Genomic DNA, 25819 nt, shown 5'->3' on the forward strand with positions numbered 1-25819 from the left:
CTCTCTAGCCATTTAGCTTGGCAGTAGCATCTATTAGAAAAGAAAAGAGCAGATCTGAATGCCTGTTATTCCCCATCTCTATTTGATGTCAACTTTAAAACAACAACAACAAAAAAAACAGATTTATTAAGTTAATACCCAAGAGCCATATACACCACCTATTTACAGTATTTACTTCATCCAGGCATGGTGGCACATACCTGTAGTTCAAACGCTTGGGGGTGTCCATACAGGAGAGTAAGGCGGTACAAGACAACCTGGGCTACAGAGTGAGAGTTTATCTTTAAATGTGTAAATAGAAAGTAGTATTTGCTTTACTGATTTTTGATGTATTTAAGGAATTAGGCAACCATAACCTAATTTTAGACTATTTGCTGCATCCCAAGCAGTCCATTGGATATCATTTTTCTTCTCTATCTCCCATCTCAGTCAATGACTTATTTTCTGTCTCAATCAACTTGTATATTATTGCCATTGTATATAAATATATTAAATGTTCCTTTGTGTGTGGTTATTTTTATTCATAGTATTGATTTTGAGGTTTATTGATGTCATGGTACATGTAAAAAATACCTTGTTTCTTTTATTCCACTATATGGATATAACCTTTCATGCTTATGGTCCCATGAATAATAACAAGCACAAGGAAGGGTTTTTATCTTATAAATTTGTATTGATTTTAATAAACTATACATTTTTCTCTGCTACCCTCCTTCTTCCCTCCTCTTCTACCCTCTCCCATGCCCCATGCTCCCAATTTACTCAGGAGATCTTGTCTTTTTCTACTTTCTATGTAGATTGGATCCATGTATGTCTCTCTTAGGTTTCTCATTGTTGTCTAGGTTCTCTGGGATTGTAAATTGTATTCTGGTTTTCTTTGTTTTATGTCTAAAAGTCACTTATGAGTGAGTAGATATGATATTTGTCTTTCTGGGTCAGGATTACCTCATTCAATATGACATTTTCTAGCTCCATCCATTTGCCCGAAAATTTCAAGATGTCATTATTTTTTTCTGCTGTATAGTACTCCATTGTGTAAATGTACCACACTTTTTTTTATCCATTCTTCAATTAGGAGCATTTATGTTGTTTCTAGGTTCTGGCTATGACAAACAATGCTGTGATGAACATTGTTGAGCACATGTCCTTGTGATATGTTTGAGCATTCTTTATATATATAACCAAAAGGGTATTTCTGGGCCTTGAAAAAGGTTGTTTACTAATTTTCTGAGAAATTGTCATACTGATATCCAAAGGGGCTGTACCAGCTTGCACTCCCACCAGCAATGCAGGAGTGTTCCCTTTACCCCACATCTTTTTCAGCATAAGTTGTCATCAGTCAAGATTTTTATCTTGTCCATTCCTACAGGTGTAAGATGTAATCTCAGAGTTGTTTTGACTTGATTTCTCTGATGACTAGTTGACCATTTCCTTAAGTGTCTTTCAGCCATTTTAGATTCCTCTGTTGAGAATTCTCTGTTTAGGTCTGTACCCAATTTTCTTATGGGATTACTTGTTCTTTTGATGACCAATTTCTTGAGTTCTTTGTATAATTTGGAGATCAGACTTCTGTTTGATGTGGGGTTGGTGAAGATTGTTTCTGTTGTTTTGCCTTGTTGACTGTATCCTTTGCTTTACAGATGCTTTTCAATTTCAGGAGGTCCTATTTATTAACTGATTCTCTCAGTGTCTCTGATGCTGGGGTTATATTTAGGAAGTGGTCTCCTATGTCAATGCATTCAAGTGTACTTTCCACTTTCTCTTCTATGAGGTTTAGTGTGGCTGGCTTTATGTTGAGTTATTTGATCCATTTGGACTTGAGTTTTGTGCATGGTAAGAGATATGAATCTATTTTCATTCTTCTATATGTTGATATCCAGTTATGCTAGAACCATTTGTTAAATATGCTTTTTTAAATCCATTTTGATATCTTTTGCTTCTTTGTCAAAAATCAGGTGTTTGTATGTGTGTGGCTTACTATCTGTGTCTTTGATTTGGTTCTATTGGTACTCTGTTTTTAGCCCATACCAGGCTGTTTTCAGTACAGTAACACTGTTCTAGAGTTTGAAGTCAGAGACTGTGATGCCTACAAGGAAGTTTTATTTTATCATATGCTTTCATTTTGTCTGTGTATGTATCTATAAGTAGAGTCATTGGGTCATATGGGAACTCTATGTTTATTATTTTGACAACTACAGAAATTCAAAGTGGCTGCATCACTTTCTATTAAGCAATGTACAATATTACAACTTCCTTATATTCACATCAACAAGTGTTATTATCTTTTTGTCACAGTAAGTATTATGCATATTGATGTAAAGAATGAATATATATATAGTATGTTTACAAAAGTGTAAAATATGTGTGTACATATGTACATACTTGGAAGTCTGAGACCAATATTGTGAGTCTGCCTTTATTGCTCTCCATGGTATATTTTTGAGACAGGGTTTCTCACTGAACCTGGAGATTGTTGACTTGCTGTCCTAGCTTCCCAGAGAGCCCTTCTTGTGGTGGGGTCACAGGACTCCTCTACCATGCCCGACTTTTGGTGTGTGCTGTGAATCTAAACCCAGGTCTTCTGGGTTTACCCACTGAGCAATTTTCCCTGCACATGATGTAGAATAGCAATATGAAATTTGTATTTCCCTGATAACTACTGTTGTCAAATATCTTTTCATCTACTTATTGGCCTTTTGTATATTCTCAATGAAGGTAGACATTTCTCAAGCTCATTTTTAATTGAGTTATTCATTTCCTTTTCATTGTTTAATTGTTGGACTTCTTTTATCTTCTAGGGACAATTTCTTTATCTCATATAGTCTACATTTTCTCCAAGTCTGTGTTTTCCTTTCCTTGATTGTGTCTAAAACAATTTGATTAGTCCTCTAGCTATGTTATGCTTTTCTGAACAAATTTTCCAAAACTGCTGTCTTCATTCTCCCAAACTACTGGATCTTCCACCGTAATTTAGGTGATTTATGATTGCAATGTGGTTACAATTATGGTTTTAAAAATAAATCCAGGAAGAATAACATGCACAATATTGTGGGTGCAAAAGGTTGATTTGGACATAGTTTTTTGTGTCTAGTTTGCCCTTCTACAATGCATCGAAGGTCTCACTTTCCCCATTCACTATAGGCCTCCCTGTCTCCAGGTTTCTCTGACTTGCAAACATTAGCAGAGGCAATAATGCCAGTGTGTGTGCAAGTTCTTCTCACAGAGGAAAGATAGTAATGAAGTACGATGAAAAAGTAGTACTGGCCCTAAGGAAGAAATGTTAAAGGTATTCTACTTAAATCTGAAGGAAGAAGACACCTGAAATGTGAAAACTGAAAGAACTGATACATGAAAATGTCCTACTTGAAAGAAATTATATAGATTATTAAGAACGTGAGAACCTTGAAAGAAGTCATCCCTATCCATGGTAAAATGGAGCAATAGTTTGCTTTCCATATTTACAAATTGAGAAAGGGTTACAGAAAGAACACCAGGGAAGACTGGGCTTGTAGCTAAGTAGCAGAACAAGTTTCTAGCATGTGAAAGACATTAGGCCTATCCAAAGAACTACTGCCACTAAACCATCATACCACCATCTCTCTCTCTCTCTCTCTCTCTCTCTCTCTCTCTCTCACACACACACACACACACACACACACACACACACACACACACGAAGTTTATAGGAAACTTTGAGAAAAGCTGACAGGAAGTATTTGATAGTAGCAAGGCCCCATAATAATCAAGATATTATTTGTTGATAAACTGCAATCCACATCACATATTCTTTTGAAAGACACAAAAATTCCATATGTCCAGTAAAATGATATTTCTTCTCTATGACCTAAATATGAGGTTCCTAATTTGCTGAGGCAAGGTTTCCTTCTAGCCTCAAATGCCTAATGGCTGGTTACCAAAATCCCTGCAGGCCAGTTTTTCTATTCCTACTGTCTTCAAAAGCTGTGTGTGATAGATGTGTTGGCAGTCAGCAGATACCCTAGGGCTGTTGAGGTAATCCCAGGTCCTGATGTTAGCCTAACCTTGCTCTTTCTGCTTCATTTAGAACTCCCTTCTTCACAGGAATTCATATCTCTCCTCTTCCATGTTGCTTTTAAGTAAATATACAAGCAAGCCTTATCTGCCTGGGGAAGCCCCGACATACCTGTGAGTTCAGCCAGTCTGTTTTCTGAAATCCACTCTGATCTATCCTCAGACATATTCAGGTGTCTTCTGCGTGGCTATAAACCCTTACAAGTGGCTTCCAGTGTATCAGAAAGAGGTCATGGCTGCCTATCAAAGGAAGAGGCGATCTGAGGCTCCCCCTCACATCTTTGCTGTTGCCGATAGTGCCCTTCAGCATATGCTGCACAGTGAGTAGCTGCCCTACAAAATGAAAAATGAAAACCTCCAATCCACGTTTTCTCCGTGTCACCAAAGGACACTTAGGCATTGTGAGGCGAGCATGGTTTCACAGCTGTCTCATCACTTGAAGCCTCTTCTTCCATCAAGATAAAATGCAGGCAGCGTAGTAGGGACCTCCTATGGTTACAGGGACAAGTAGTTTTTGCTTCAGAGTGAAAAAATCTATTTGTAGTGTTGGGGTTGGAGGTTGACCCAGATAATGCCCCCTGCAGATATCTGCTCTTATTACTCAAACATATGCTATACTGTCTGACACAACACAGCTTTTCTATAGATGTTACTATGAAATGATTCTTAAAAGGTTGAAATTGTCAACCATTAGTTTATCCTTATTTATATTTAAAGCAGGGAAAGAGGCCTAGAAACTACACCTTATGATTAGAGCAAGTAGGCAAATCTATTTTTATTCTTTTGCATTTCAGTGGGGTTTTTTTAGTAACTCTTAATGAACCAAATCCTTTCCCCTGTGTCTGATTTAAGTTGCAGACAAAGGGATTGTGAATAAGTCCATGGCAATGCATGATTATCTAATATTAGAATATTGAATATTCTAGTATCTCTCCTTATATAGGTTGATTTGGTCTATATCTTTCATGGGATCATATGTTATGCTTCTCTTTTTTTCCTGCACAAAGTTTCAACCAAAAAACACCAGTATTTCATCAAGAATTAAACATGATATTTTAGAATTGTTCTCATTAGATGCAGAATACATGCTAAGTGTGAATAAGCTATTTGGAAAATTCTTGTGATGTTTTATGTAGGGATTACAATAGGTTTCATGTGAAGAAGTCTGCCTCCATCATTAATGAGACCATTAGAACCACAGTGCACATGCTAGGCTCAACCACTTTCTTGGAGGCCTCGTATCCCTCAATTATCACCTTCAAAGTTCACAACACTAGCTAATTAATAATAGCAGTTCCTGTGAATACAAAAATTATATAAAATGATGTTCTAGACAGAGAGATGGATGAGATGTGGCATAGTAGGTACAGTAATAGAGGATGCACTTTGAGGAATAACAGAAAAAGATGAAGAGGAAGAAGTGACCTCAGTGATACTTTAACATATGTTAATTTAGAGGGAAAGAGCAAATGGGCAATTTGGGCAGGCAGATGTCAGCAGGCAAAGACCTAAGGGTCTGTGGAGTGCTCAAGCCCATGGCCTTCCTTGCAATGATGATATCACCTCATATATTTGACTTTTCTTTGACTTCTACTAGCTCAAAGGAGATCATAAGATGTTAGAAGCTTAGAGCAATGTATCTAGTTTGAATTCAGTCTTTTACATAAGTGTGGACTGGTTTCTGAAGTTTCATGTATGTAGATAAAGGCAGGCCTTCATGCTCTGGTTGAGCAAATGTAGCTGGTTATCAAAGTGAGAGAGAAAAGCGAAAGCATGGCTTCCTGGTGAAGGGTTGGGTCTGATCAGAATGATTTAACTTTCATTACATTGACAGTCAAAACCAGCTGTGTTTCTCAACTTCAAATCATAGAAGAGAATCTGGTGTTGCAACTATTATCAACACCAAAAGTAGCATCCAACATCTTGTTACCATAGCATCCATGAGCAAGCCAAGGAAAAGGCTGATAAGTGAGTTTCTAAAAGTCAGGTGACTTCATGGACTGTGTGACATGGAGTCTCTGCCCTGACCACTTATGGGGAGTAAAAAGATGGAGAGAACCACAGAACAGTTAGCAAAATATTGAGAAGTCTTGATTTCCATCTTTCTTCTACTCCTTTGAAAGACCATCAAAGTGTTCTAATCTTATATTAAACACAAACTTAAAAAAAGTGTTTTCTGTGTTCTCAAAGATGCATGCATTGTCCTGGTCTCTGTATTGCCTTCAAGAAGCAAGTGTTCTCATTTCAAGTCATCAGTAACCAGAATGGCCATTATATTAATTATTAGTTTTGCTGCTGCAACAAAATATGTAACAAAAGCAATATAAGGAAGAACAGAATAGTTTGGGTTACAGCTTCAAGGTTCCATTGCCATAAGAAACATAGGCCAGGCAGGAGTAGGAGGTGGCTGGTCATGTGATGTGTCTACAGTCAGGAAGCACTGAATTCTGGTCATTACCACAGCCTATGGAATGGTTCTGTCTATATTTCAGTGAATCTTCTCAAGCCAATTAGCCGAATCTAGACAAGACCAACCAGACACAGCCAGAGACTTGCTCCTAGGGTGGCTCTTAATCCCATAAGAGTGAAAACAAGGATTAACTATCATAGTCACTTTCTACTTTTCTGAATTTATTTAGCAGTCAGAATCCCCCAAGTCTGCAGAAACAGAAGACCATTTCTCTTCGTCTTGACTCTTACATCTAGTCCTAAAAATCCTCAACTTTAATCACATTAAACTTGCTAAACATTTTGTTTTCTCCTCCCTCTCTCTCATTTCATTTATTTACTGCTTTTTCTGTTGGGAATCAAACCTAGAAACTCTCTATGGTAGGTAGATTCTCAGCCATTGAGCTTAAAATTTAACCTAGTGGAAACATCTGTTTTTTGTTTGTTTTCGTGTTCATTGATGTTTGCCTACCTGCATGTCAGTGTCAGGATGTCAGAAGCACTGGAACTGGAGGTTACAGAGAGGTATGAGATGCCATGTGGGTCCTGGAAATTGAACTTGGATCCTTTGGAAGAGCAGTCAGTGTTCTTAAGCTCTGTGTCATCTCTCCAGTCCCTTATGGCAATATTTTAATTAACTGGCTTTGTTTATCTCCACTAACAGATTAGTGGGCATCTTATGGATAACTGCATCATGGAAGTTGCTGTAATAAAATAGCATTCAATAAAATTAAAAACCAATTTTTATATGTTGAGTTAGTGAGCTATTAGTTTTCTCACCATTGTAATTTTGTCTTTTCTATTTGACGCTACATGCTCTCTGCTATTTTTGCAAATCAAAAACCATATAAAAACAGCCTCTGATTTAGTGTTCAGCTATAGGAAGTTTCTTTTGCACTCACCAGATTCTTGAATTAGATTTATTTCTTTTGGCATCATTGAATACTATTATTCATTATATATAATTACTTTTGTTTGCATCTGAGTTTATTACTGCATATTCATAGCTTCAGTCTAGTCCTTGAGTCTTCCTATAACATAGCCCATGGTGCATAACACTTCCAAGGAGATTGTTGTTTATATAATTCTTTTACTTGCTGAAAGATCTGTATTACATAAAGGAGACTGAATATGTGTGCATGCATAATCACGCGCACGCACACACACACACACACACACACTTGAATTCCATAGACTGTATGCTCAGTCGTACCATGCGAGTCTCTGAGGAATAATAAAAGAAAAAATAAAACAGAACTATGATGCAGAGCAGCTATCACAGTGGGCGGTTCGGGCTCGCTCTATGTAAATGACCTATTTCAGACTACGGGATTATGCTTATATTTAATTTAGACTAAGAGAAACACAGAAACGATGCATTATTTGGGGGTGAACTTCTAAATCCCCTAGAATAATAAGAACAAAATTATAAATTATATGTATATGTCAAGTGTTTACATATATTTATCATGCAATAAAATTTCAAATATCCTCAGGTCCAGATTATATAGAAAGAGGAAATCAATAATGGAGAAATATATGGCATCAAGCGAGTCTTGCTGGACTATGCTATTTTTCTTAATTTATGCTGATAAACAGCCATCTTATTTTCATCCAGTCTAATGCCAATCAAAACAAATGCATTGCAAATAAGGGGTTTTTTTTTGATCAACAGATATAAGCCAAGCTCTTTTGATCCATCCATTTTCTTTGCAATTTCATTCCAAAATAACATTTTATATCCAAAATTGGAAGCAAGGTTGGATACCGGTTATCAACGTCAGAATGGAGAAATTCTGATCTGGAGATGGAGAACCTGCAATTAGAATCCTGATCAAAACCTAATCAACTACACTTCTTTTTCATGCATCTCAAGGGGATTAGGAAATGCAGTCATTCGAGTAAATCATGAAGACATTTAGAGAAGCCAGATCCCTGAAAAGTGACAATTCTTCTCATTTTGCATTAAAATAATTTTGCATAGCATCTACATATCTTCATTTTTATTAATTTTAGTAAACTTGGAGGCTGTGGTTTCCTTATGATACTTATATATGTCTGTGGTTTCAATTTGCTAATATTTGTCCCAGAACTCTCTCTTGCTCCACCCTCCTACTGGTCTTCCTCCTCCATACAGACCCTCTTCTGATTTCATACCATTCAAATCTAGGCTCTACATATGGGAAAGAACAAGAGCTCTTTTTCTCTTTCTTTTGCCTTTTCTTTTGTCCTCCCTCTCTTTCCTTTCCCTTCCTGTCTTCATCTTTCCTTTCATTCCTTCTTTGCTTATTTTATTTTTGGCATCATGTAGCCTTGACTGACTTAGAACCTTATGTAGACCAGACTAGCCTCAAACTGTCCCAGGGCCTCCTGCTTCTGCCTCCCAAGTGCTGGGATTATAGGCATGCTTCCAACATGCCTGGCTTTTTTCTTTCTCTTGTCAAGCTCCCATTATCCTCTCTTGTTCCCTTTTCCAACCTGTTTAGAATTCTTCCTCTCTTGACACAGTCTCCTTTCTGTCCTCGTATCACATCATTATATCATGTTATCCATCATATATTATGAAATTACTTTTCAGATATGAGAAGAAGAAACATGATATTAGTCTATGTGAGCATGGTTTATTTCACTGTCTCCAGCTTCATCCAGTGTCCTACATATGATTTAAATTCATTCTTATTTATGACTAAAGAAAACTCTATTGAATGTATAATACCTTACTTATTGATTCAACATTTGGTGGACATGTGGACTAATTTTTATCTAGGTTTCTGTGAATAGTGCTTCAGTAAACATGGATTTGCAACTATCTCTGTGGTATATCTATTTAGATATCTTTTATAATATTAAAATTTTAAACAATGGTAAATCTCATTTCTTAGTACATAGATACGAAGCAAATTCCAGAATATCAAGGAAAGTCTTTTATTCTGAAAAAGATAATGCTGTTGATTAAGGAAAAAAACTTTGTGTTTATATGTGCTGTGTGTATATGTCTGTGTGTCTGTGTGTGTATATATGATTGTACGTGTGCGTGTATGTGTACATGTGTCTGTGTGCGTGTACCTAAGTGGGTGTCTATGTATACGTGTGTCTCTGTGTGCATGTCTGAGTGTGTGTGTGTGTGTGCGTGTGTGTGTGTGTGCGTGTGTGTGTGTGTGTGTGCCACATGAGCGTGTGATGATCCGAGGACAACCTTGGGTGTCAGTCCTTCCTTCTACCTTGTTTTAGAAGCAGTATCATTTTGTGCTTTATTACTGTCCATCCTTAGGAGTTCTGGGACAACAAGTGCATACTCCAGTGGCCAGCTTTAAGTGGGTTCTGGGATTTTAAAGTCAGTTCTTCACATTTGCACAGCAAGCTCTTTATCCACTGAGCCACCCATCCATTCTTAGTATTGTTGGATGATCAAAAAAAAAAAAAGTGTAACCAGCCTCATCACTAATTAGAACTGCCTGTGTGGGTTGTCTGTAAAGTTTCTAACTTGGTCAGTTTCAGAAAAGTACTTAAAATTTTTTCATTTCTTTCCATTTCCAATCAGAAGACCACGTTCCAAAGTCATTGAAGTGATTTATATTTTATGCGTTTTGCAGATTTAAAATGCTTCCCCCTGCATGATATCCTGTATTTCTTTTTATAACAAACTAAGTAGACAGGCACTACCTAATTTACTTGCTGTGGTTATTGCTTCTGGTGCTGCATGTGGCCTCCCTACCACCATGTCTTTCTCACCAGGGATTATTTTTCTTATTGGGAAAAAGTGTTTTTTAAGTAGCTTTACATAACTAGAAATCTCATGGCAGAGGAAGAACTTGGATTTTAAAACCAAATTTCACAAATACATTTTGTGCCAAGAGTGAGTGGCAGCAAGCCACTGAAGAACTTACAAGGAAAACTATGTAAGGTTCCCGAGTCTTTGAGCATAACTATACAATGCCCACGCAGATTTGCCTGATTTTCTTCCTAAGATGTAGAACTGCTCTCTACTTTTGACATCCGACTAGTATATTAGGCTGTAATAATGACCCATTAAAATGATTGCTAGTTTTGGTATTTGTCAAAATACTAAAGCATTTTCTGATTAAATGTGAAAGAGGAAGGCAGGACAAGGGAAAAGAGATAAATAAATAAATAAATAAATAAATAAATCTTATTTATTTGGAGATTTTGTTTGTCTTATTTGAGACAGTCTTGCTATGAAGGTCAGACTAGCCTTAAACTTAAATTCCTCCTGATTTAGCCTCCTACGTACAAGGATTACAGGAATACACTACTACACTTTGCTTAAGAAACAAACTTAAAATGGAAATAAAAGAAAGAAGAAAAAGAATCTAGAATATAAGGGACATAAAATGAGATAGATAAGGGATATAAAGCTGTATGTGTTGATTGTGTGTGTGTGTGCTTGTACTTGCACACATGCATATGTGTGTGTAAACTTAAGGCCTTAGATGATTAGCACCTCCTAGGTATTACAAACAAAGAAATACAAAGGAAGGATACATCACTGTAGTATGCTGTTGTCAGAGGGAGTTTTATAAAGAAGCAGCTATGGTAGAATATGAAGCATAGGAAAGGGGGTTCAACCAGACAGAGTCCAGAGGTGAGAGGGTGTTTTCTGAAAGAGGAATAGTGTTCAAAAAGCTGGGAGCAGGCAAATTAACATCATAAGAAGGATAACTGGAGCCATTGTCCTTTGCTTCTCAGTCAGCCCCCGCTGTTGGCCACATTCAGAGAGACCGGTTTGGTCGCATGATCCATCAGTCCCATTCCAACTGGAGTTGGTGATCTCCCATTAGTTCTGTCCCACCGTCTCCATGAGTGAACGCACCCCTCTCGTTCCTGACTTTCTCCCTCAAGTTTTCGCTCCTTCTGCTCCTTATCAGAACCTTGGGAGCTCAGTCCAGTGCTCCAATGTGGGGCTCAGTCACCTTCCCCATCTGTCGCCAATGGCTCTGGGCTCTGATTCTTCTGCATGGACGGGCTCTGTGGGAGCCTTCTCAGCTTGATCGATCACCTTCCTGGACCTGGGGGGAGTTGGGAGGACATTGGTCTTAGCATAGAGTGGGGAACCCTGATGGCTCCTTGGCCTTGAGAAGGAGGGAGGGGAGGTATGGGTGGAGGGGAGGGGAGGGAAGGGGAAGGAGGGGAGGGAAGGGGGAGGAGGAGGGGAGGGAGGGGGGAGGAGGAGGGAAGGAGATGGAAATTTTTAAATATAAAAAAAAATAAACCATGAAAAAAAAAAAAGAAGGATAACTGGAGGTATGTATTTGCATAGCAGAATACTTGTAGTAGGTAGACCACTTGCTCATTCTCGGCTGCTCAGCCCTGATATAACCACAGAAGCTGTAGCTTTTTTTGGTTTTTCGAGACAGGGTTTCTCTGTAGCTTTTTTAGAGCCTGTCCTGGAACTAGCTCTTGTAGACCAGGCTGGCCTCGAACTCACAGAGATCCGCCTGCCTCTGCCTCCCGAGTGCTGGGGTTAAAGGCGTGCGCCACCACCGTCCGGCTAGCTCTAGCTTCTTATTGGCTATCTCTTACATCTTAATTTTACCCATTTCTATTAATCTGTGTATCGCCATGTGGCTGTTGCTTAACAGCAAGGTTCCATCCAGTGTCTGTCTCTTGCAGCGCTACATGGCTTTTCCTGACCATGCCTTTTTTCTCCCAGCATTCAGTTTAGTTTCCCCCACCTACATCTATTCTGCCCTGCGCAGGCCCAAGACAGTTCTTTATCAACCAATGGTATTCACCGCACACAGAGGGAATCCCATATCAAATACCGGAGAATTTATTCTTATGGTTTCTTTATTCTGAGAGTTGGGAAAGAGTGTGTGTGTGTGTGTGGGGGGGGGCAGGGTGATATGAGGCAGAAACATGAAGAAGTCCTAGAAGGAAATGACTGTACAGTTAGTGTCTATGGCAGTGAGGGGAAATGGATAATTTATAAAAGAACAAAGCTCCTTGCTGACAGAGATAAGAGGAGCCACTTCTTCCAGAAGGACTGCTGAGGTATTTGACACTGTTGGAGCCTGTTAAAATCTGTTAATATCTTTAAATGTTTTGTAAGCATATTCTCATGGCCATTTCCTTGTAAACAAACAAAGACCTCAGAGAATGGAAAAATCTGACTTTCTAATTAGTAATTGGTCGACTTCCCCTGCAACCTTAATTGTCTCAAGAGAACGTACTATCAATTGATTTCTCTTAGAGTAAACCTCCAGCCATCCGGAATTCTCCATGCTTACCTCAGGAAAACAATACAGCTATCAAAGCTGATTTCCCTGGAACTGGTGGTACAGGTTTAGCAAGGGTTTTTGAAACAATTTGGATCAGATGTTCTGCTCTCATAAGCTTTGGTACACTCCAGAAGACCCTGTGACTGTTTCAATCTAGTCCAGAACAAGAGCATTGATCTTGATGGAATGCTAGGGGCACTGAGTGATTGATGCTAAAGAAGCAAAGTTCTGATTGGTCTGTACACTTCTTCTTAGGTCGTCTAAGCAGCCCTCTTACCCAGTGAATCAGCATACAGACTGGCCCCTGTGCTGATGTTAGACCCTTCCAAAGGTTTCTCCCCAGTGTCTTTTCTTCCCTAACTTGTTTCAGTAATATGGCCTGAGCTAGTAACACAGAGAAAGAATCCGGAGAGGCAGCAGGGTAGCAGTGGCGGTGGTGACGGTACAGTCAGAACAGGCAGGCAAGCTGAGGAAATGGAAGACAGCCAGATACTCAAATGTCTGAGGAATCTGAGAGTGAGTGGGCGGGGAAGAGGGACAGCAGAAGTAGGGGAACTGCAAAGGAGGGCAAAAAGCTGAGACCGTGGAAGCTTCAAGGCATGTAAGGAGCTGGAGAAGGGAAGTTGCAGGCCTTGGGCAACAGAAGCATTCTAGGCTGCTGTCAGGGGTTTCCAGTTATCATTTACCCAGAGCTGTGGAACTGACCAGCTATGAGCTAAGGAATTCCCATTTCCTAGACCTACTTGAAAGCTGTAATGCTTGCATTCACGGAGACTAGAGTACTAGAGGGTACTACTTGACTCCGCTTCTGCCTGCCTAATGCCCCTGTGGCCAGACATTCTCATTATTGTCAGACTCTGAGAACATAAATGCTACAAAACATCAGCATTAGAAAAGCTTCTCCTAGCCTGCTGTGATTTTTAGTAAGTAGAGCAAAATGACCATAGCCCTCTGATGCAGCATTGACAATGAGTACATGTAGGTATATGGGCAAGAAAACGACCCTCAAACATGGCTGTGGTGTAAGATTTGATGAGACTAGCTATAATATCATGAGCAGAATAGGAAAAATTATAATGTAAGGCAAACTAATTTCCATGCATCCATTCAACAACTATTTAATGTAGGACTGCTCTGTATACAACAGGGACTGTTATTTAAGCACAGAAAGGCAGCATTTGAATAAGCAGCCAGGTCTCTGCCCTCATGAGGTTATACTGTAACATGAAAGGCAGGTAAAAATTGAGGAGGAATTGAAGAGGGCAGAGTAAGGGGTAGGAATGATACAAATAGAGTGTGCTCATGTATAAAACCCTCAGATTAAAAAGAAAACAAGTAAATAAATAGAGATGTATCTGTAAAGAAAAATGAGTGGGTAAGGGATAGAGAGAATGTGGTTTGGTAGGATTGTGTGTGGTTATATGTTCAGATTTTGGCTAGAATGGCCAGGAAATTTCTCTCAGAGAACTTAATATTTTTTCCAGATGTGTGCATGAATGAATGAATGAATGAATGGGCAAAAATTTTCAGGAATGAAAGCACAGTAGGAGGGAATGATAGGCACGCAGGCTCCAGGAAAGAATACATTTGTTTACTATTTGAGATAGATTATGGCCTTGGAAAGTATAGTACAAAAGGCAATAGAGGCAGATGTGGACAAGGGCCAGGTTGTGACAACTTACATGCTATGACACACAGAGTCGGATTTTTTTTAGGTCTATGGGAAGTTATTGCAAAGAGGTGACAGGCTGACTTTGTGGCATTTAAGGTAACCCACTGAGGATAGCAAAGCACACACATACCTGGCTATGAGCTGAGGTTACAGATCCATGTATCAAATTGATGTGAATATCTCTCCCATATCTCGTGTTGAAATTACATATAGTTTAATACAGTGGTTTTCAACCTTTCTAATGCTGTGACGTTTTAATACAGTTAGTTCCCCATGCTGTGGTGACCCTCAGCCATAAAACTATTTCTGTTGCTACTTTGTAACAGTAATTTTGATACTGTTATGAATCATAATGTAAATATCTATGTTTTCCGATGACCCTAGGCAACCCCTGAGAAAGGGGCCACAACCCACAGGTTGATAACTGTCATTTAATATGATCAATCACAGGCAGTTTGGTCTCTAAGGTCCATTCATCAGATGGTTAGCGTTACTACTGTCCAATTATTTTCACCATTCTCTGTATCTGGTGATAAGCAAATAGCAGCTATGAGTCTCCTCACTCGCCTCCATCTAAACCCGAGGGAGACCACTTTTGGTCTCAATGGATAGACCCTGTCAAATCTACGCTGTGCAGGGCATCTGACACCCAGGGTCTAATAGAAAAACCAGTCGTGACCTGAAACGTTTATGGAACATCTATAAGAATTAGTCTGTAGATGTGTTGGCGCCCCATGTAACTTGCTCTGGAAAAGTTCCTGTCCTGAATCCTTTCTTAGTCTTTGTGCTACACGGATAGATTGCTTTGCAAAGCCTGACCTCTGGTGGTTCAAAGCAGATACATCAGTCTCCTTGTTTTCAGCATGATTATCGTGGGGTGGGGAGCAGATTTCCTTATAAAAAAGATCATCTATTTGCTAAAGAAAAACATGAGAGTATTCTGAAAAATCATCTAAGAAAGCATATGTTATCAATATGAAAATTGTGTTCAAATTTTCCAAACTGTGAGAATGCATTTATACTGTGTATGAACTGGGTATAGAGAATTCCCACATACAGAGTAGCTGCCACTAAATGAACTGAAGTGACATGCCACCCAGGTTCTGTCTCCACTTAGCTTCTGTAAGTCCATAGAGGCCCCTTCCTGCCTTTGTGATCAGTGAAATCTGGTGTTTAACTAAGAAACACTTCTTCAGCCCCTTTTGGCATAGCTTCTTTAGAATTCTTTAGTTCTTAAGCGGGGGGATGGGAGGGAAAGAAGAGAGAGAAAAGAAGAAGACAGACAGAGACAGAGAGAATATGTGTATTGTGACTGTGTGAGTGTATGTACGTGTTTGAATATGTATGTGTGTGTGCGCGCGCACGTGTGTGTGAGAGAGAAGAAGAGAGAGTATGTGTGTGTGTAATTACAATTATAAAAAATAGCCCATGAATTTGAAAGATAGAAAGCAAGAAATGTACATGGGAAGGCTGGAAGAAGAAAAGGGAGAGTAGAAATTATGTAATTATTATCTCAAGACATAATTTAGTTTGGTTCTTCCAGACATCCATTTCTACATATCCCCATCTCCAGCTCATTCTGCCACTTTGTGTTCCCTTCTCTCTATTCAGTGTACTCTCTTTTGCTATTAGTGTGGAGGCTTGAGGAGGAAAGGGGAGAACACAAGAAGTCCATGCCTTTGGAATGCTCAGCATATTACCTGGTTCCCTGAGTATTAATTTTTTACAGTGTGTAAAACTACATAGTGAAGAACCAATCAACAGGTAGGGAGAAGATATTACAAACCACCCATTTAAAAAATATCCAAAGTGTATAAGGAACTCAAACAGCTTAACTGTAAGAAAATGAACTGATTAAATATGGACAGAGGGATCAGATATTTCTCAAAAGAAGACATAGAAATTAACAATAAGTTTATTAAAAATGTTGTCAATGTTGTTGACTCTTGGAAGTGAAGAATCAAAATTGCCTTGGACATCAGTCCTTACCTGTGAGTAAGACAATCAGCAGTAACCTCTTAGAATGGCAATCAGCAGAAACATGAGATAGCTCTTATTGCTGAGGACGTGGAGCTAAGGTAGCATTTAAACAGTGTTGGTAGAGCTGCACAGCCACTAAGATGCTGTGCATGTTTCTTAAAATTCCAAAGGGAAATTTCTGGCTGACTACATACAATCAAGCAATCTGACTTGCGGGGATATAGCCAAAGGAAGTGAGGTGGGTAAGTTGAAGATATTACTGAATCCCCTTGTTCTTTGCAGTGTTATTCATAATGCCCAAGATACTAAGTCTATCTAAGGGTCTATGGAAGAAGAAGAGACAGGAAAAATGTGTTATCTATTCATGTATATACAGATAATTGCTATTTACCCTTATAAAGATTTTCCAACAATATGGGAGAACCTGGAGGAATTTATGCTCAGTGAAATAAGCAAAGTACAAGCAACCCACACACACACAATTTCACTAATTTGGGGTCTAAAACAGCTCCCTGTGCTCAGGAGATTTGTGACACAGCATGATTATTGTGAATAATAATTTTCAAATACTTGAAAATTGCTTAAAAGAAAGGATGAATTTTTCTTACTTCAAAAAATTGGTATGTAAGGTCCTAGATATATTAATTACCTGGGGTAAGCTATTATACTATGTGTATTATGTGTATATATATATATATATATATATATATTCAATTTGAAAAACAAGATTTTTATATATAGTCAATTTGAAAAACAAGATTTAAAACAGTTATGTACTTCATAATTTTTACTTTATATTTCTATAACAACTAATACATTTACCTCCTGTATAATTTCCTGAGTTAGCTTAGTTTCCTTATTATGTTTTATACAACAGTTTTATTGAGTGTTATTGATTAAAATGACCTCCATGTGTTTGAATATAAAATTCATAAATGTTAGCAAATGTGTACAACAGTAAAAGCATTTTTGCAGCACTGATTACAGACATACCCATTGCCCTTTTCCACCAGTCAGAAGTCTCCTGTCTCACCCTGAGTTCTTAGTCAACCACTAATATCCTTCCTGTCACTATGCAATGGACTGAATTTTCTAGAGCTTTGTAATATAGTTACATTGCATTCCCCTTTGTGTGGCTGATTTTAGTCAGCCTGGTTATTTCAGGCTGGAAAACTTTATTTTGTGCTGCTTCTTATATTTGTTGAAAGCAAATACACGTGCACATACACACACATGCACACACACATGCCTATACACACACGTGCACATACACACGAATGATGTGGGATTTCCCTCTGTACGCTGTGAATACGATTGGTTGATAAAGAATCTGTCTTGGGTGGGGCAGGGCAGAATAGAGATAGGTGGGGAAATCTAAACTGAATGCTAGGAGAAAGGATGAAGAGTCAAGGAGATACCATGAAGCTGCCAGAGGGGAAAGATGTGAGCTGCCAGCTAGGACCTTGCTGGTAGGCCATGAGCCTCATGATCAAATATAAAATAATGGAAATGGGTTAATTTAATATGTAAGAGCTTGCTAGGAATATGCTATAGTGATTAGCCAAGCAGTGATTTAATTAATACAGTTTCTGTTTGTTTTTTTCAGGAGTCTGGGCGGCTGGGAAATGAACATGCAGCCTCCTACAACACACACATGTACATATACATGTGTGGTAGGGGCATGGTTTATTAACCCATTCAACTCCTGATAGATATTTGGCTTGTTTCCAGACAGCTGCCATGTGTATTCCTAGAGCCTGACTTCTTTGCTTCCTCCTTTCCTACTTCCACAGAGCAGCTCTCCACTTCAGTGAATGAGCAACACAAAAACACAAGACCAGATCAAGAGAACTACCCAGGGAGCAAGCGCTGGGCAATGGGAGGTTATAAAGACTCTGCCAAGCTGGTTGATATGCTGATGACAGTCATCTTGGCTTCATTCTGCACATATTTCCTAATGAAGGGAATCATGGCTAGGGTCTTATATTCACCAGTAGCCCAGTTTTAACGGAACACACCCAGGGTTAGCTGCTTCCTAGTTATGAAGCTCAAGTCTTTTCTACTTGTAATTTTACAACATGTTTTGTCCTCTGTTCCCTACTCCTGAACGTAGATCAAGAAGTATCTGATTTTAAAGTTTTGTCAACACATATTATTTGTTTTTTAATGCCCCCACCTCCCCAAAATAATTTACGTTGTCATAGTTGAGTCTGCTTTTGGATTTGGCCAGACTGGTGATTTCTTGGGATAACATCACAGTGATGACTTCTATTGCTTTGCTGAGACAGGATGAACAATCCAACTGAGGTAGACAGGGGCTTATTTGGCATATGCTTTCACATCATTGGGCATCATCAGAGGAAGTCAGGATAGGAACTCAAACAGGGTAAGGACCCAAGGGCAGGAACTGATGCAGAGGCCACAGAGGGGTGCAGAGAGGTGCAACTTACTGACTTGCTTTCCTGGATTTTCAACCTGCTTTTTATAGAATCGGATACCACTCACAATAAACTGGGCCTACCCATGCCAATCATTAATTTAAAAAAATGCCTTACTGGCTTTCCTAAGCAGATCTCATGGAGGCATTTTCTCAGTAGAGGCTCCTTCCTCAGTACAAATGACTCTAGCTTGTACCAAGTTAACATACACAGACACATTAACATGTGACTGACAAGTTAATAGATGTCAAAAAATGTGAAAGTTTGGATGTAGATTATAGATTTTACTTCAGCTTCCTTACAAGTATTCTGGAAAACTGTAAAAGTAAAGTAAAATTAGTCAATTGTTTCCTCAAGTCTTGTGCTTTTCTCTAAACTATTTAATGGATGGATGTTTACCCACTGTGGACAAGTTCCTGGTGTCTACAAATTCCCTTGACTTTTCATATTTGCTTCTGTGGGTCAGTTGTTCTGGGAAGCTTTCCACAGAAAGCTTGCTTAGTTATCAAAGCAAGTCTTGACGAAGATGATAGGAAATGAAAGCAAGCAATGCAGGCTTCATCTTCATCTGGAGACATGGGCTTGCTCCCCTGAGGGTGGCTGCTTCTATCAACGTACTTATTGCAAAGATACACACACACACACACACACACACTTTATATATTTTTATATTTATTATATATAATAAATGTTTTATATATTGTATACAATATATTCTTTATATAAAATGTATATAATAGGAAATCAGGAAGAATGGCTTTGGAGCTATGGAAAACTAGAAAGAAATTTCAACTTACTGGCAAACTCTTATTTGGTATGTTCCTGTAAAGTCTTTTTGGGTTTTATCCATTTGAGTTCTTTGTTTATTTTCTATGGGAGAAAGTGTTTATTTAGCTTACAGTTCCAGGTTCCTGTTGATTATGGCAAGGACTGCAGTGGCAGGAGACTGAAGCAGCTGGTCATATTATATCCATAGCCAGAGGGAGAGTGCAATGCCTGTCTGCATGCTAGTGTTCAGCTTATTCTTTCCATCTTTGTACCCTGGATTTTCTGCCTAGGGAGTGGTGCCAACCACAGTGAGTCTTTCTACCTCAATTAATGTAATGCTATTTTGTAGAATTATCATGGCAGTTTTCTTTCATTTATAATCATATTGCATATACTGTCTGTCTTGCAGACTTTGTATTTTCAATTTCATCTTATAAGCACTTCAAATTTCATCACAAACTCTTCATAAGCATTTAAGTGGACACTCAATATTATCCTGAGTGTGTGATTTATCACTTATTAGGTCATTCTCCTTCTCTTAGTCTCAAGAGATGCCCCTTCTCTCCTTCTGGTGAATATCTTTATAAGTATTTTTTCTGTTATAAGATTTAATTTATGTGAGATACCCAAAACTGAAATGCTAGGCAAATAATATGAGATTTTTGAGGTTTCTTTGTAGATAAACCTCAAATGTTTAATATAGTATTTTATTATTTTTTGAGGATTTCATACATGGATATAATATATTTATAATCATATTTATTCCTTACTCCTCTCCCTAATTCTTCCTAGATATTCCCCACTCCTTTTCAACTTTAGCATCCTCTGTTTTCTTTTGCTGTTTATATTTTTTGCCTCTAATCTCTAAATTATGTGATATCTCTAAAGTCATGGGATGGGAGCATCATCCAATGTGGAGTAGTCGACTTTCATCCTTAAACAGAGTCTCCTTCCAAAAGAAGCTAATAGGTCCTCTGCTAAAGGTGTAGGGGGAGAGAACCCCTCCCCATCCATGTTGGAATGGTGACTGTCATAGTCTTATGCAGGTCTTGTGTAGGCAACCACAGCCACTATGATTTAATGAGTGTAACTACACTGTTGTATCCCATAAAACACTGCTTCACTGTTGTCCTTCCCCAACTGTGGCTCTTACATGCTTTCTCTACCCTCTTCCATGATGCTCCTGAGCCTTGGGGAAGGCGTGTGATATAGGCGTCCAGGCTATGACTGAGCATGCCACAGACACTTCACTGCATTTTGATGAGTTGTGAATTTCTGTGTTAACTGTTGTCAACTGCACAAAGGAACTCTCATCATATTCTAAGAGCTTCATTCATCTATGTGTACAGAGATATAAATTTGGAAGGCACTCTGATACTATGTTCATTTAGCAAAATAATAGTAGTAAGTTAATACATTTAATTAACCAATAGAATGAATTTTTTTCTCCTGGCATGTGTAGGATCACAATTTACCACCTGCATTGGTTTCTTAAGTATGTAGTTCTGTGTTGACATGGGTTATCTTATACACGTCCTTTCTTTAGCCCTGTGTAGTGCCATGTTTAAGACTTTAATCCCAGCACCTGGGAGGAAGATAAAAAGCTCAAAGTTAGCCTTCATTGCATAGTAAATCAGAAGGCAGCTTAGCTACATAGGACTCTGTCTCAGAAAATTAATTATTAGTTAATTAATTAATTGAAATCCAATTCCTTTCCCTGGTCTCTGAAATGAGCAGTTTCTGAAGCGAAACCAGGAAAACATGTGGAATGACAGTGACAGTGGCTTTGCAGATGCTGTGCTAGCTGCTATAATCGTAAAAGACACATAGATCAACCTCTTATAGCCAGCTAGTGATCTGTTGCTGGAAGGGAGAAGAGAGGAGCAGGATGTTGAAGGAAATTCCTGAAATTACTGAACACTAAATAAGCCAAATTCTAAGCCTTCCTAATTCCCGTTTAAAGAACTGAGCAGAATACTGGTGGCCAAGTGATAATAGCAATGATTTGAATGGCTTTGAACCCAGCTGAGTCTAGGCCTGTGGTGTTCTGCCTCTCATTTCTGCAGCCTGTCTGTCGTCTAATGCAGGGTTGTGTGGAACATGGCAGGGTGAGATGCCTGCTGGAGTTATCAGGAAAAAGAAGAGACAGCTAGCCATCTATTTCTCTTCTTACAGAAATCCGTAGACATCTTGGGATTTCTTCCCGAGGAGACGTTTGGATGCTATAAGATCAATGGAGCCATCGTGCACATTGGTTATGTAGGATTCCCCTCCGTATACTGTGAATGTATTTTATTACCATTGACTAATAAGGAAGCTACTTTGACCTATGGAAGGGCAGAATAGAACTAAGCAGAAAAACAAAACTGAATGCAGGAAGAAAGAAGGTGGAGTCAGGGAGACGCCATGTAGCTGCCTAAGGAGAAAGACACAGGAACCTTACCAGTAGGTCGCAGCCTCTTGACAATACACAGATTAATAGAAATGGGTTAATTTCAGATATAAGAACTAGCTAGGAATACACCTAAGCTATTGGCCAAACAGTGTTGCAATTAATATAGTTTCTGTGTAATTATTCTGGTCTGGGCAGCCAGGAAATGAACATGCAGTCTCCATTTTCACACTGGAAACCTGCAATTTAGACACAACCCTAAAGAAGAGCAACTGGGGTCTTGGCTTATAGCACAGAAAGCAAGGCTTACTTTACAAAGACTCAGTTTATAATTCTGTTCAAACCTCTGTTTCTGGGCCCTCCTCTTCTTCTTTGCAGTTTGCCTGACTTTTTGAGTTTTGTTCCATGTTGAAGATACTACCATACCCCTTCTATTGTTGTTCCTAGAAAGTGTTCTCCTAATCAATCATCATTCTGGTGTAATGTCCTCCCATCACAGAACAAGATGCAGTCCTTAAATGATAATTGATGAAGCCAATAAATTTGCTTAAATTGGATAAAGGAGGATTGACTAAGTCATAGTTTTCCTTTAACAGAGATTAGTGGGTACAGTAAGAGACAGGAATAAATTACCGTTCAGTGTGATAAGTAACACAGCGGAAGAGGGAACAAAGACCCTTGGAATTTTAAAGGCAAAGTAAGAAACTCCACAGGGATGAAACCGCAAGCTTCTTTAGTTCTATTTGTAAAATCTGTGCTCTTCCTTTCATGCCAATAATTTGAGAACGATTTGGGGCATTTTACCAATAATGATCTGTCTTCAGTGACCACTGAAGTAAAAATCTATAGAGAAGAAAGAGCCTTTCATCAAGTATTTTGGTATATATATATATATATATATATATATAATTAGATTTAGATTTTGACCATTGTAAAATGGGATTTAGTATGACCACATTATTATAACCTAATCATCACTGTTGTCTACCTCTCAAATAGAAACATTCTCATTTTCCTAAATTGAAACTCTGTACCCACTAAACAAAAAAGTGTTTTAATTCCCCTCTCTTTGTAGCCATTGGTTACTACTGTTTTTCTCTATGATTCTGATTGTGTCTGCTTGAGGTGCCTCACGACTCATATGCAAATCCTTTTGTGTCAGGCATATTTCACTTAGCATAGTATCTCCAGGGTTCATCCATGTTGTTCATATATCAGAATTTCAGTCATGTTCAAGCTGAGTAATGTTTCACTGTATGGACACAAAATGGAAGTATGGGTCCTTAGTGGGAGAGAAATACCAGTTTTCCATTCCCTGAACCTATAACCCATTCTCACTGTCTCTCCCTTGTCAATAATGTAAGGAATGTAGCTGACATTATTACAGAAGAAAAGCCCCACCCTTTCTGCATGGTATCATGAAGTTGCCAAGGAGAAAAAGACCGCTGAGCTGTATCTGATAGGGATAAAACTCTTTAAAACACAAGAAGCAGATTTCTGAAAATTACAATTCAAATGAATAACAGAAAGTTATCAGCACTCCTACATCCTCAGAGTAGCACCAGGATAAAGGCCTATTCATTGCTCTTTGGGTGGTTAGTCTAAATTTCTTATAGCCGGTGCTATCCCGCTTTTGTTGACCTCTTTTTTATCCCTCCAATCAAAACTTTTGCCTGAGACTTGACTCTCTAAGTCTGTCATTATTTCTATCATTTCTGGTTCCAGAGTTCCCTGATATTGGATATCAAATACACTGCATTTTGTTTACTCATTCATCAATTGTTGGACATAGATGGGTGTTGGGACTATTGGTATTTAATACCTATTTGATTATCTTTGTTCACAAATAAGACTTTTATTTTATCACTGTTAAAAGTCTGGATTTTACACTTGGATTGGTGGTTCATATCCATTAGCTCGTTCAACTTTAGCACCTGTCTCATCACCAGTATTTTTTCCAGAACTACCACCTTTACCATAGAGCACCATGAGTTTTCCCAATTCAAACTTGGGTTTCTTCAGCAATTTTACTTCTCTAAAAAAGGCATCATGAAGAGAATAAATGAACCGGCAAGCCTTTTCTATGTCTTTCCCAGTGCTGTCTGGAATCAATTTATTAACCACTTCCTTCAAGTCATTTGTCGGCACTTCTCAGGTCATGAGATCCATCATCTTCTTCTAGATCTGGTGGGCCTGCTGGTGCTGTGCATACGAGGTCTTATGTGTCTGGTTGTTGGGTTTATTAGTGAAACCAACCCAGAACAGATGAAGCAAATAACCATCGGTTGTCTTGACATCAACATGGACTTCAATCATGGTCTGCCACTTTTTAACCAAGGAATACAATTTGTCCCGTGTAAGATCTGTACCCTGGAAGTTAGTCAGATGGTCCTGAACATCCTCAATAACTAGCTTGAAATTTCTCAATGCAGCTTCATCATTCTGTAGATCAACAAGGCTTACTTCAAACTCATGATCCTTGAGGCAATCAGATGCAATTTTGGTTCCTTGAGTCCTTGTGACTAGTGTTTTCCCAATGTTTCTAATATTGAACATAGCTGGAGCTTTCACATCACACCAATCTTTCTTTGAAAATGGATAGATCACTTTCTTCTTGACTTGCTTCTTGCTGCCTTTTATCAGGTGTTTTTTCTTGCTGACTGCCATAGTGCTGCTGGGAGCCTGTTTGAGGGTCTTATTTCAGGTTTTGCTGTATTGAGTGACTATTCTGCATTACACTGAGGAGCCACTGTTCAATTTTCAGAGCCTGTGCACTGATTTCCTTCATCTCCAACAGCACTCAACTTTCTTGTTTTCTACCTCCATGCCAAATCTTTTGTTTCATTTTTGTTTTAGTTTTATAATTCTAACACCATTAGTGAGATGCATGTATGTATATAGTAGTAAAAAAATACTCCTTGTTGGTTTGAATGAGAATAGTCCCATAGGCTCCTGTATTTGAATAATTGTTACCTAGTTCTGGAACTCTTTGGAAAGGATTAGGTGGTATGGCCTTGTTGGAGGAAGTGAGGTCACTAGGGGTGAGTCTACAATTCCCAGTGTGTACTCTGCCTTGTGGTTGTGGATCAGGATGTGAGCTCTTATCTGTTCTTTTGCTTTTGCTCTAAGATCGTGGACTGCAACTCTTAAGCTCAATAATTTGTCTCTCTCTGTGTGTGATTACCTAGTTCATGGTGTTTTGTCACAACAATACAAAAATAATTAAGATATTCCCTGTTGCAGGATGTAGGGCCTGCTTGTTCATCCCAGCCACCCAGCTAGCTTAGCCCCAAAATAACCACACAGAAAATATACTAATTAAATTACTGATTGGCCCATTAGCTCTAGTTTCTTAGTGGCTAATTATTACATCTTAATTTAATCCATTTCTATTAATTTGTATATCACCATGTGGCAGTGGCTTTCCGGGAGAGATTCTAACCGGCATCCATCTCAGGTGGAGGATCCATGGCTCAAAGATCCAGATTCGAACTGGATCCACTCACTTTAAAACAAGAAAAAAACCCTCCTGTTTCTAGATTGGAGTTCATTACAGATGTAGTCAAGCTGACAAGCAAGAATGTCCATCATACCACAAAAACAGCTCTGGTGGCAACAAATTGCCATATACCTGTACAACAGCTGTTTTGTTGTCTTTCTGTTTTTTGTTTTATTACATCACCTCTCCACTTGTGGAAAACTGCTTTTGCTACAGAAGTCAGGCTTGCTTGCTTATCTCTCACTCCTTTGTGCAATATTCATAAGAAGAATGTCTTAGGCTTCATACAATTTCACTCGTAAATATTTTAGTACAAGTTTCTGGGTGGGGGGA

General features: G+C 38.7%; 1 pseudogene; it reads right to left on the minus strand.

The window, feature by feature from the left end:
- Window positions 1-23871: 23871 nt before the first annotated feature.
- LOC119824254 lies at window positions 23872-24654 on the minus strand (annotated as a pseudogene).
- Window positions 24655-25819: the final 1165 nt, after the last annotated feature.

The sequence above is a fragment of the Arvicola amphibius genome, chromosome 10, assembly GCF_903992535.2.
Source record: "Arvicola amphibius chromosome 10, mArvAmp1.2, whole genome shotgun sequence".
Lineage (NCBI taxonomy): Eukaryota > Metazoa > Chordata > Mammalia > Rodentia > Cricetidae > Arvicola > Arvicola amphibius.